General features: G+C 46.3%; 1 pseudogene; it reads right to left on the reverse strand.

Annotated features, from left to right (window-relative positions):
• Positions 1 to 10,812: 10,812 nt before the first annotated feature.
• On the reverse strand, positions 10,813 to 11,047 carry LOC139264879 (U2 spliceosomal RNA; annotated as a pseudogene).
• Between the last annotated feature and the right edge of the window lie 2,267 nt (positions 11,048 to 13,314).

Genomic DNA, 13,314 nt, shown 5'->3' on the forward strand with positions numbered 1-13,314 from the left:
TCCACAGGTTCACAATTCTCTGAGTGAAGACGTTTCTCCTCATCTCGGTCCTAAATCACTTACCCCTTATCCTTAGACTGTGACCCCTGGTTCTGGACTTCCCCAACATCGGGAACATTCTTCCTGCATTTAACCTGTCCAATCCCGTCAGCATTTTATATGTTTCTATGAGATCCTCTCTCATTCATCTAAATTCCAGTGAATATAAGCCTAGTCGATCCAGTCTTTCTTCATATGTTAGTCCTGCCATCCCAGGAATCAGTCTGGTGAACCTTCGCTGCACTCCCTCAATAGCAAGAACGTCCTTCCTCAGATTAGGAGACCAAAACTGTACACAATATTCAAGGTGTGGCCTCACCAAGGCCCTGTACAACTGCATTAAGACCTCCCTGCTCCTATACTCAAATTCTCTCACTATGAAGGCCAACATGTCATTTGCCTTCTTCATCGCCTGCTGTACCTGCATGCCAACTTTAAATGACTGATGTACCATGACACCCAGTTTTGCTGCAACTCCCCTTTTCCTAATCTGCCGCCATTCAGATAATATTCTGCCTTCCTGTTTTTGCCACCAAAGTGGATAACCTCACATTTATCTACATTAGACTGCATCTGCCATGCATTTGCCCACTCACGTAACCTGTCCAAGTCACCCTGCAGCTCTTAGCGTCCGCCTCACAGCTCACACTGCCATCCAGCTTAGTGTCATCTGCAAACGTGGAGATATTACACTCAATTCCTTCATCTAAATCATTAATGCATATTGTAAATAGCTGGGGTCCCAGCACTGATCCTTGCGGTACCCCACTAGTCACTGCCTGCCATTCTGAAAGGACTCGTTTATTCCTACTCTTTGCTTCCTGTCTGCCAACCAGTTCATTTTCCATGTCAATACATTACCCCCAATACTATGTGCTTTAATTTTGCACACTAATTTCTTGTGTGGGACCTTGTCAAAAGCCTTTTGAAAGTCCAAATACACCACATCCACTGGTTCTCCCTTGTCCACTCTATTAGTTACATCGTCAAAAAATTCTGGAAGGTTTGTCAAGCATGATTTCCCTTTCATAAATCCATGCTGACTTGGACCGATCCTGTCGCTACTTTCCAAATGCGCTGCTATTACATCTTTAATAATTGATTCCAACATTTTCCCCACTACCGATGTCAGGCATTCCCTGTTTTCTCTCTCCCTCCTTTTTTTAAAAGTGGGGTTACATTAGCTACCCTCCAATCCATGGTACTGATCTAGGGTCTATTGTTTGTTGGAAAATGACCACCGATGCATCCACTATTTCTAGGGTCACTTCCTTAAGTACTCTGGGATGCAGACTATCAGGCCCCGGGGATTTATCGGCCTTCAATCCCATCAATTTCCCGAACACGATTTCCTGACTAATCAGGATTTCCTTCAATTCCTCCTTCTCGCTAGACCCTCGGTTCCCTGGTATTTCCGGAAGGTTATTTGTGTCTGCCTTAGTGAAGACAGAAACAAAGTATTTGTTCAATTGGTCTGCCATTTCTTTGTTCCCCATTATAAATTCACCTGATTCTGACTGCAAGGGACCTACATTTGTCTTCACTAATCTTTTTCTCTTCACATATCTATAGAAGCTTTTGCAGTCAGTTTTTATGTTCTCTGCAAGCTTACTCTCATACTCTATTGTCCCCCTCCTAACTAAACCCTTTGTCCTCCTCTGTTGAATTCTAAATTTCTCCCAGTCCTCAGGTTTGCTGCTTTTTCTGGCCAATTTATAAGCCTCTTGCTTGGATTTAACACTATCCCTTATTTCCCTTGTTAGCTACGGTTGAGCCAACTTTCCCGTTTTATTTTTACGCCAGACAGGGATGTACAATTGTTGAAGTTCATCCATGTGATCTTTAAATGTCTGCCATTGCCTATGCACTGTCAACCCTTCAAGTATCATTCGCCGGTCTCTCCTAGCCAATTCACTTCTCATACCATTGAAGTTACCTTTCTTTAAGTTCAGGACCCTAGTCTTTGAATTAACTGTGTCACTCTCCATCTTAATGAAGAATTCTATCATATTATGGTCACTCTTCCCCAAGGGGCCTCACACAACGAGATTGCTAATTAATCCTCTCTCATTACACAACACTCAGTCTAGGATGGCCAGCTCTCTAGTTGGTTCCTCGATATATTGGTCTAGAAAACCATCCCTTATACACTCCAGGAAATCCTCCTCCACCGTATTGCTACCAGTTTGGTTAGCCCAATCTATATGTAGATTAAAGTCACCCATGATAACTGCTGTACCTTTATTGCACGCACCCCTAATTCCTGTTTGATGCCATCCCCAACCTCACTACTACTGTTTGGTGGTCTGTACACAACTCCCACGAGCGTTTTCTGCCCTTTGGTGTTCCGCAGCTCTACCCATACAGATTTCATATCATCTAAGCTAATGTCCTTCCTTACTATTGCGTTAATCTCCTCTTTAACCAGCAACCCTACCCCACTTCCTTTTCCTTTCTGTCTCTCCTTCCTGAATATTGAATACCCCTGGATGTTGGGTTCCCAGCCTTGGTCACCCTGGAGCCATGTCTCCGTAATCCCAATTACATCATATCCGTTAACAGCCATCTGCACAGTTAATTCATCCACCTTGTTCCGAATGCTCCTCACATTGAGTCACAAAGCCTTCAGGCTTGTTTTTTTAACACTCTTTGTCCTTTTAGAATTATGTTGTAATGTGGCCCTTTTTGATTTTTGCCCTTGATTTCTCTGCCCTCCAGTTTTCCTTATCTCCTTTCTACCTTTAACTTCTGCCCCCATTTTACTTTCCTCTGTCTCCCTGCATAGATTCCCATCCCTCTGCCATATTAGTTTAAACCCTCCCCAACAACACTAGCAAACATTCCCCCTAAGACATCAGTTCCGGTCCTGCCCAGGTGCAGACCGTCTGGTTTGTACTGATCCCACCTCCCCCAGAACTGGTTCCAATGTCCCAAGAATTTGAATCCCTCCTTCTTGCACCATTCCTCAAGCCACGTATTCATCTTAACAATCCTGCTATTTTTACTCTGGTTAGCACATGGCACTGATAGCAATCCTGAGATTACTACCTTTGAGGTACTACTTTTTAATTTAACTCCTAGCTGCCTAAATTCAGCCTGTAGGACCTTATCCCATTTTCTACCGATATCGTTGGTACCTATATGCACCACGACAACTGGTTGTTTACCCTCCCCCTCCAGAATGCCCTGCAGCCGCTCCGAGACATCCTTGACCCTTGCACCAGGATTTCTTTTTACTTCTTTTTTTTAAACTTTTGACCCTGCTGCAGCAGCTGGCTCCTCCCTGACTGCCACTGCTCTCGCTGCCGCTGGGCCTTTTATAAGCTTCGCCGGTCCTCACCGACTGCTGCTGCTCCTCACTGCCGCTGGGCCTTTTATAGGCCTCGCTGCTCCTCCATAGGCCTCCATATTCTGTAACTCACTGGTCAGGGTCTCTTTGGTGATGGACAGATTCATATTTTGCGTGGCTAAGGCAATATCATCAATGTATACAAACTTGCGGGACTCTGTTTTGGGCAGGTCACAAGTATAAATGTTGAATAACATGGGTGCCAGGACAGAACCCTGTGGTAGTCTGTTGTTCAATGTTCTATATCTGCTTTTCTGGGTGCCAGAGTACACACGGAAGCGTCGGTTGCTCAGCGTGTAGGTGAGAAGATTGATCGTTGTTCTGCAGGATAAAATGATGGAGAGCTTGAAAAGTAGTCCATGTTTCCACACTGTATCCTACGCTGCTGACAGGTCCACGAGTGCTATGGCGGTCTTGAGTTGGCGCTGGAAGCCTGCTTCAATGTGTGTTGTGTTAAAGCTACCACTTGGTCGCAGCAGTTACAGCTGCTCCGGAAGTCCGCTTTTTCCTTAGGAATGGCTCAATGATGGGGCTAGTCTGTGGAGTAGTAGCCTCTCCAGCACTTTATAACAAGTGCAAAGTAAGGAGATCGGGCAGTAACTGGAGGCTTCACAAACATTCTTCCCCTGCTTCAGGAGGACAATTATTTTTGTCTCCCTCTAAATAGGTGGAATTTTACCCATAGCCAGTACCTCAGAGAAGAAGGAGATCAACCATCTCTTCGCTTTGGGTCCAAGTGCTTTTCAGAATTCTGGGTAAACACCATCTGGTCCAGCAGCTTTTCTAGATTTGGTTGTTGACAGGGCTGTGTTTCGTTCGTCCAAGTCGAATGGGTAAGACATATTTGACGATCTTGGGGCCGCCATCAAGTTTGTCGAAAGCTGCCGCTTCACATGGCATCAAAATTCTGTGTCCAACAGAACCTTTGATGTTTGTATCAAGTGGGGTGCAATAGCATCTGCTCTGATGGTAATAGGCGGGTTTTGCACCGCCATGTTGATGGAACAGGGCCCATGCTTTCCTGCTGGAGTGAGTTAAGTTAGTCTTCTCCATAAGGCTCCTCCACCTATCACATCTCGCCGAGCTCAAGGACTCCAGCATTGAGATGGCTGTGGCAGGGTTCTTGTTCAGCCACTATTCCTGGTAGGGAGCCTTGCTTTCTTGCATCTAACAAGGAATATATTTATTTTGAAACCCTCGAAATGTATTGCATTTTGTGGCAGCTTTAATAATTCCTATAACTCTGTTGAAGGAATTGGAGGTTGGTGGAATCCACCTGATGTTGGTGTTAACTGACCTTTGGAAGGTTTCCCAGTTTTCTTTTTTGAAGTTCCATCGTGGTTCCGGTGTTGATGTAATGACAGGAATTTTGATGCCAACATTGATGATTGAGGGCCTGTGTTCACTGTTGGGAAAGACATTGTGGAGGTGATGTTTGGGTCTCCTTTGATGTCTTAAGGGAGGAAATATACTCTCTGCCGCCTTGACGAATGAAAAGTACCTCGATCTTTGGCATCAAAAAGAAGGAATTGATTCTCGAATGAAGCCCACTGTACAATTGCTTCAGCATTATAGTTGGCATTTGCATAGCCCCACATTGAGTGGTGGCAATTAAAGTTTCCGAGATGGATGGTTGAATGTTGACGAGGAGGGTGTGGTGGGTCAGGCCACTGTACGAGTGATGGTTTGTAGACATTGGAGATTGTTAACTCTCCTACGCATAGTGCTGTGGTGAAAACGCCAGCAATACTGGTATGCTCGAGTTCAGTGCGGCCTTCGATGCCTTGTTTAACATAGCACGCCAGGCTGTATTTGGGATGGTTATTGAAAAGGATTAGGTTAAAACCTGTGATACGTCCTCTTGTGTCAAACTGGTGGATGTGTTTGATGTGTGTTTCTTCAAGTACCAGGACATCGTCGCTGTGTTTCTTCAGTAACCTTTTGAGGTATTCGCATTTTGAACGAGAGATGCCTTCGATGTTCGGTTGGCATATTCGGATGGCTGGGTCTACATGTAGTTTTCTTTGGTCCTGGAGAGGACAGTTTGATTTGCTTGATTTGCTACTGTTACCAGAAGGCCGATTTAACGACACGTACGACGTGTTTAGAGATGGCATTAGTTGATCACATAACAGGATGGGCCTCGAGAAGCGTTAGAAATAAGGATGCCTAAAAATGTACTAAATTAACATGAATACTGTGTTTAAATCGCTGTTTTGAACTGGAGACAAATTGTTTATTCAAGATGCTTAGAAATGCTTGTGTCTTGGTATGCTGCTGAGATGTTATAGTATTTTGCACTATGACAACCATTATCTGTGGTTTTCAAGTTAAAGCTTTAGTTTTGTTTATGTATCTTTAAGACAATTTGTTTCAGGAAGACTTTGAAAAGATAGAATTGGAGAGAGTTAACATAAACATGTTGCTACGTCGTAAAAGAGATAACAAGCAATTTTCTGGTTTGGCTTCTTGGAATCAATGGAGAGAAAAGGGACAAGTTAGATTAAATGTTTTCCACAGGAAGAAACCCTGGGTTAGTGTAAACAGAGAGTGACGTAGTCAAAATCGTAAGACATCTTTAGGGCAGGTTCTTGAAATAAGAATCAAGACAAAAAACCAGAAGCCTTATTGGATATTACGTTTTTAGAGAAACTTCTACAGGTCAAAAGGTCTTGTCAATATCTAGGGTCAGGTCCACCCCTAAAAATAGAATAAAGGTAGCCTCCTCATGGTTGCTTTCATAGACGGTGTGAAGGGAGAGCGAAACCGAAGTTGAGCTGGTCAAACACTTTTCGAGTGATCCCATGCTTTACCGAAGAAGCTCTAAACAGAGAAAGAGACTGCAAGTCAGAGAACTTCTTACGTGTTCCAGCCGTTGATCCGATCAGGATGGGTATTAACTATCTGTTACGGTTGTATGATTTTGCTATATAACTAATGTGTTATATTCCGTCTTAAACTCTGATTAAACACAATGTATCCACCAGATTGGTTTTACAGTCGATCCTGATTATTAAAGTGAATAGAGATAGCCTTATACTGGGCTATTTCTAACAGAAAGCTGTGATCATCCACCCCACCCACTGTGATTTGTGTAACACAGGCCTTGACTTTCTAGTCTCAATGTTATTTTTGATGCTTACTTTGGCTTCTCTTTAAGGTTGCGCTCTTTTCAGGTTTTTTGGTGCCTTCCTGTTTAATGTAATTGAAAAATGTAAAAACGAGAGCAAATATTTTAACTTTGTTTTTTATTTAACTTCTGAGCACCGCATGTGAGGAAGGATATATGGGCCTTGGAGGAGTACAATACAGATTCACCAGAATGATACTGGGGCTTAAAGGGTTAAGTTATGAGGACAGGTTTGCATAACCATGGCTTGTACTCCCTTGAGTATCGAAGATTGAGGGGTGACAAGATGGTATTTAAAATGATAAAAGGATTCGATTGGGTGGGAAAAAAAATTATTTCCTCTGGTTGGAAATCCAGAATAAGAGGGTGTGATCTTAAAATTAAAGCTAAGTCATTCAGGAATGAAATCATGAAGCACTTTTTTATGTAAAGAGCAGTATAAATCTGAAAATCACTCCCTCAAAAGACTGTGGATGTGAGGTTAATGAATATTGAGATTGACAGATTTTTCTTAAGTAAGATTTTTATAAGGTAAAGGTATCTGTCATGTATTCAACTATCATTGTAACCCATGTAGAAGCTGACCGAAGTTGTACACCTTGAGAACATTGACCACAAGGGGTGCACTTGTGGGGGACACTCCTAACCTGGACTTTCAGGTATAAAAGGGGAAGCTCTACCCACCTTCATCACTTGAGGTCTTGGTAATAAAGGTAACTGGTCACAGAGTGACCTTCTCTCAAGTATGGGCCTCGTGTGCATTTATACTATATAGTAAGGATATATCATTGGCGATGAGAAACTGGGATTTAAACCATGCGAGCATGGCCACTAGCAGCACAGAAGAGAGGTACTGTGTTGGTGATGATTGGGACGACTTTATTGAGAGACTACAGCAAAGTTTTGTCACTAAGAAATGGTTGGGACAGGATTCGGCCGACAAATGCAGGGCTCATCTCCTGACGGTTTGTGGATCCAGAACGTACTTCCTGATGAAGGACCTTCTAGCGCCCGAGAAGCCGGCGGACAAGACATTCGAAGAGCTCAGTAAGTTGATCGGAGAACACCTTAAACTAGCGAGCAGCATGCACATGGTGAGACACCAGTTTGACATGCAACGGCAGCGAGAAGGGCAAAGCGTTCCAGACTTCGTGGCAGATCTCCGGCAACTGGCGAGCCTATGTAAGTTTCCAGATGCATGCAGAGCGGAGATGCTGCGAGACTTTTTTATTGAGGGCATCGGGCACGCTGGAGTTTTCAGGAAACTGATTGAGACCAAAGACTTGACCTTGGAAGCGGCGGCTCTGATAGCCCAGACATTTATCTCAGGGGAGAAAGAGATCAGACTGATGTCTGACAAAAATCTTGGCTCAAATGCGGCAAACGACCAGAGAGTCAACATTGTTAACGAGGCACACAGTTCTCTAGGCAGACAAGGGCAATCGGACATGCACCAGCATGTAGTCGAACCCAAAGGGAGAATTCAACAGAGACAATGGCTAGCTGAATGGCGATTCATGCCATCGCAATGGACAATGCGGCCAGTAATGGGGCCATCAACACCTGTTAATGGTGCGCTTAAGGACAGTTACAGAGACAGTCAGAGACGATCGACTGGTAATGGACCTTTTGTTTCCAACAACGGGGCCTCCAGCTCATGCTGGAGGTGTGGAGGCAAACACCAGCCAGAGCTTGCAGGTATCAGCAAAATACCTGCAGAAACTGCAAAGTCAGCGGTCACTTGGCGCGTATGTGCAGGAAGCCTGCAGCCAGGTTGATGTACAAGGAGGACGGGCCCGATGTAAGCCCTACGAGGTCAAATAAATACTGGGGGAAATCGCTGGAAGCTGAAGTTCAGCGAGTTCATGTGGAGCACAGATACAGTTCATATACCAGGATGCCACCGATAATGATGGAAGTGCTCCTCAATGGCATCCCAGTATTAATGGAGCTAGACACGGGGGCCAGCCAGTCCCTGATGAGTATCAAACAGTTCGAAAGGTTGTGGGTGTCCAAGGCCAGGAAGCACAGGGTATTTAAGGAGGCTTCACAGGTTGGAGAGGCACTCTGGAGACGTGCAATAAAAGACTAAGGTCACACTTTACTTTGAGCTCACAGTGTTCAGTCTGACTCTTTCTCCATACACAACAACTGGCGATGACAAATAGATAGAGAACCCAAAGATGCAGAGAACAGTGGGCATCCTGGAGAAATTTTCATAGGGAGATGATTGGGAAACATTTGTGGAGCAACTCGACCAATACTTCATGGCCAACGAGCTAGATGGATAAGAGAGCACTGCCAAACATAGAGCGATCCTCCTCACCGTCTGTGGGGCACCAACGTATGACCTCATGAAGAATCTGCTCACTCCAGCGAAACCCACAGAGAAATCGTACGATGATTTGTGCACACTGGTCCGAGAGCATTTGAACCCGAAGGAAAGCGTTCTGACGGCGAGCTACAGGTTCTACACCTACAAAAGGTCTGAAGACCAGGAAGTGGTGATTTATGTCGCCGAGCTGAGACGCCTTGCAGGACATTGCGAATTTGAAGGACATTTGGAGCACATGCTCATAGACTTTTTCGTACTTGGCATTGGCCATGAAACCATACTTCGCAAACGTTTGACTATAGAGACCCCAACCTTGAGTAAGGCCATAGCGATAGCCCAGGCGTTCATTGCCACCAGTGACAATACTAAGCAAATCTCTCAGCACATAAGTGCTGCAACAAGTACTGTGAACAAAGTGATGTTGTTTTCGAATCGTAACGTACAGGGCAGGTCACACATATCTGCAGCTACACGTCCGCAGATATCTCAGGGTCCACCATCAAGAGTGATGAATGCAAGGCCATTAACACTCTGTTGGCGCTGCGATGCTGATTCAAAGGATATGTTTGCAAGGGCTGTGGAACAATGGGACACCTCCAACGAGCTGCTAAGCCTGTTAAACCTGCAAACCACCATGTTGCAGAGGAGGACAGATCCACGGAGGATCACTATGAACCAGAGCCTCAAATAGAGGCGGCAGAGATACATGGGGTGCACACATTCACCCCGAATTGTCCCCCGATAATGTTGAATGTTGAACTAAATGGACTCCCGGTGTCAATGGAGCTGGACACGAGCGTGAGCCAGTCCATCATGAGCAAAAAGACTTTCAAAAAGTTGTGGTGCAACAAGGCCTCAGGGCCAGTCTTAACTCTAGTTTGCACAAGACTAAGAACTTACACTACAGAACTGATTCCTGTAATCGGCAGTGCTCCCGTCAAGGTCTCCTACGATGGAGTGGTGCACAAGTTACCACTCTGGGTGGTACCGGGTGATGGTCCCATGCTGCTCAGCAGGAGCTGGCTGGGAGATAAGCTGGAACTGGGATGACATCCGAGCGCTATCGCTCGCTGACGACACTTCGTGTGCCCAGGTCTTAAACAAATTTCCTTCGCTGTTCAAACCAGGCATCGGGAAATTCCAAAGAGCAAAAGTGCAGATCCACCTAATTCCGGGGGCTCAACCCATCCATCACAAGGCGAGAGCAGTACCGTACATGATGAGAGAAAGGGTAGAGATCGAGCTAGACTGGCTGCAACGAGAGGGCATCATTTCACCGATTGAGTTCAGCGAGTGGGCCAGTCGTTTTGTCCCAGTCCGCAAGGGAGACGGCACCGTCAGAATCTGTGGCGATTACAAACCCACTACCAAAAGCCGACGACCTTTTTGCAATGCTGGCGGGAGGAAAGACGTTCACGAAGCTGGATCTGACTTCAGCCTACATGGAATTGGGGGAATCATCGATGGCCCTCACCTGCATCAACATGCACAAAGGTCTTTTTGTTTATAACAGATGCCCGTTTGGAATCTGATCAGCGGTGGTGATATTCCAGAGAAACATGGAAAGTTCACTGAAGTCGGTCCCGCACACCGTGGTCTTCCAAGACGACATCTTGGTCACAGATCAGAACACAGTCAAGCACCTGCAGAACCTGGGAGAGGTTCTTCGTCGACTCAACCATGTAGGGCTCAGGTTAAAATGTTTGAAGTGCGTTTTCCTGGCGCCTGAAGTGGAGTTCCTGGAAAGGAGGATTGCGACAGAAGGCACTTATATCCCAGTTTTCCGAGAGTAAAGGGATAAATATCAACTCATCGGCCCGCATCCAGAGATGGGCGCTCACATTTTTTTTTTTTATTCGTTGCCAATCTTTCCAATTCTTTGTCAAATCACAAACGCCAGAGGTCATCTTGCACCTGTCAAGGATCACTCTGCGCCAATGCTCTTAGCCAAAGGCCTAGAGCCACTGCACCATTCCTGGAAGTACTGCAATACCAGGTTCGTGCCATGGAGGTGGGTGTGTGCCCCCCACCCACCTCCGTGGAGGTGGATGGGTCAAGCCACCCCACCCACCTCCTATTTCCAAAAAGCATAGGAGAACCACCTTCCTGATCCAGGGAGAACTACTTTCTGGTCATGGTTACTCCCCTGTCAGGTCAGTTACGCATGATCTTAGCCAAAAGGCCGAGAAGCGCGCTCTCACATTGTCCACATACAACTATGCCATCCGCCACAGGCCAGGCACAGAAAACTGCGCCGATGCTCTCAGTTGGCTGCCATTGCCCACCACGGTGGTGGAAATGGCCCAGCCTGCAGAACTAGCCATGGTTATGAAGCATTTGAGAGTGAGCAATCGCCCGTCACTGCCCGGCAGATCAAAACCTGGACAAGCCAGGACCCCTTATTGTCCCTAGTCAAAAGCTGTGTACTTCACGGGAGCTGGTCCAGTGTCCCAGTGGAAATGCAGGAAGAGATAAAGCCGTTCCAGCGGCGCAAAGATGAAGTGTCCATACAGGCAGACTGCCTTCTGTGGGGCAATTGAGTAGTAGTCCCCAAGAAGGGCAGAGACACCTTCATCAATGACCTCCACAGTACCCACCCAGACATCGTAATGATGAAAGCGATAGCCAGATCCCACGTATGGTGGCCCGGTATCAATGCAGACTTAGAGTCCTGCGTTCACAGATGTAATACATGCTCGCAGTTAAGCAATGTACCCAGGGAGGCGTTGCTAAGTTTATGGTCTTGGCCCTCCAAACCGTGGTCGACTATGCAGGCCCGTTCTTGGGTAAAATGTTCCGTGTGGTTGTAGACACGTACTCCAAGTGGATTGGATGTGAGCTAATGATCGGCTAGCACGTCCGCTGCCACCACTGAAAGCCTGCGGGCCATGTTTACCACACACGGACTACCCGATGTCCTGGTGAGCAACAACGGGCCATGTTTTACCAGTGCTGAGTTCGAAGAATTCATGACCCGAGCAGGATCAAACATGTCACATCTGCCCCATTTAAGCCAGCGTCCAATGGTCAGGCAGAGAGAGCAGTGCAAACCATCAAGCAAAGCTTGAAGAGGGTAATTGAAGGCTCACTGCGGACTCGCCTATCCCGAGTCCTGCTTAGCTACCGCATGAGACCCCACTCACTCACTGGGATCCCACCTGCTGAACTGTTCATGAAAAGAGCACTTAAGACAAGGCTCTCGTTAGTTTACCTTGATCTACATGAACAGGTGGAGAGCAGGCGGCTTCAACAAAGTGCATACCATGATAGCGCAAATGTGTCACGCGAGATTGAAGTCAATGATCCTGTATTTGTATTAAATTATGGACAAGGTCTCAAGTGGCTTCCTGGCACTGTCGTGGCCAAAGAGGGGAGCAGGGTGTTTCGGGTCAAACTTTCAAATGGACTCATTCACTGGAAACACTTGGACCAAATCAAACTCAGATTCACGGACTACCCTGAGCAACCCACCTTGAGCCCTACCTTTTTTGATCCCCCAACACACACACCAGTGGCAACTGACACCACGGTTGACCACGAAGCAGAACCCATCATCCACAGCAGCCCAGCAGGGCCCAACACACCAGGCAGCCCAGCAAGGCCAGCTGCACAGCAGCCCAGCGAGGGCCTAACAAATGATTCAACAACACCAGCTTTCACACCAAAATGATCAACCAGGGCAAGACGGGCTCCAGATCAGCTCACATTGTAAATAGTTACACTATTGATTTTGGGGGGGAATGTTGTTATATCGGTGGACTTGTATTTACTCTGTACAAGCACCAGAGGGCTCATTCCCTGGAGTCCCAAGGGATCCCATAATCCCTTGGAAGCACAGGTATTTAAGGAGGCTTCACAGGCTGGAGAGGCACTCTGGAGACCTCCAATAAAAGACTACGGTCACACTTTACTTTGAGCTCATAGTGTTCAGTCTGACTCTTTCTCCACACACAACAGACACCACATTAACAGAAAATTTACATGAACATTGCATAAAATACCCAAGTGGTTGTTAGTTGATATGATTGCACGAACATAAGGGTGAGTGTGAGGGATAGCTTGTGAGATGGGGATGTGATAATGTAGATGGATGGGTGGAGGTGCAAGGTAAGTTGTAACCATGGTGTCGGTTGCCACTGGTGTGTGTGTTGGGGATCAAAAAAGATAGGGTCCAAGGTGGGTTGCTCAGGGTAGTCCGTGAATCTTGAGTTTGACTTGGTCCAAGTGTGAGTAAGGATGTGCAGGAGTAGGGTAGGGAAGGCAGAATGATGGAGATGTGATGAGTGGCACAGCAGGATGAGGTTGAGTGTGGCTTTGTACTAACGTTTTGTGATCTACTGAGATCATTGAAATGTTTGCAGTACTGCACCCAGGTCCTCCTGACCACATCCCTGCGTGCCCTCCTCTGCAATGTGCAATGTTGATCTCCTCGCGAGGTCCCTCCCACCCGTGGGAAGGGAA

Source organism: Pristiophorus japonicus, chromosome 5 (assembly GCF_044704955.1).
Source record: "Pristiophorus japonicus isolate sPriJap1 chromosome 5, sPriJap1.hap1, whole genome shotgun sequence".
Lineage (NCBI taxonomy): Eukaryota > Metazoa > Chordata > Chondrichthyes > Pristiophoridae > Pristiophorus > Pristiophorus japonicus.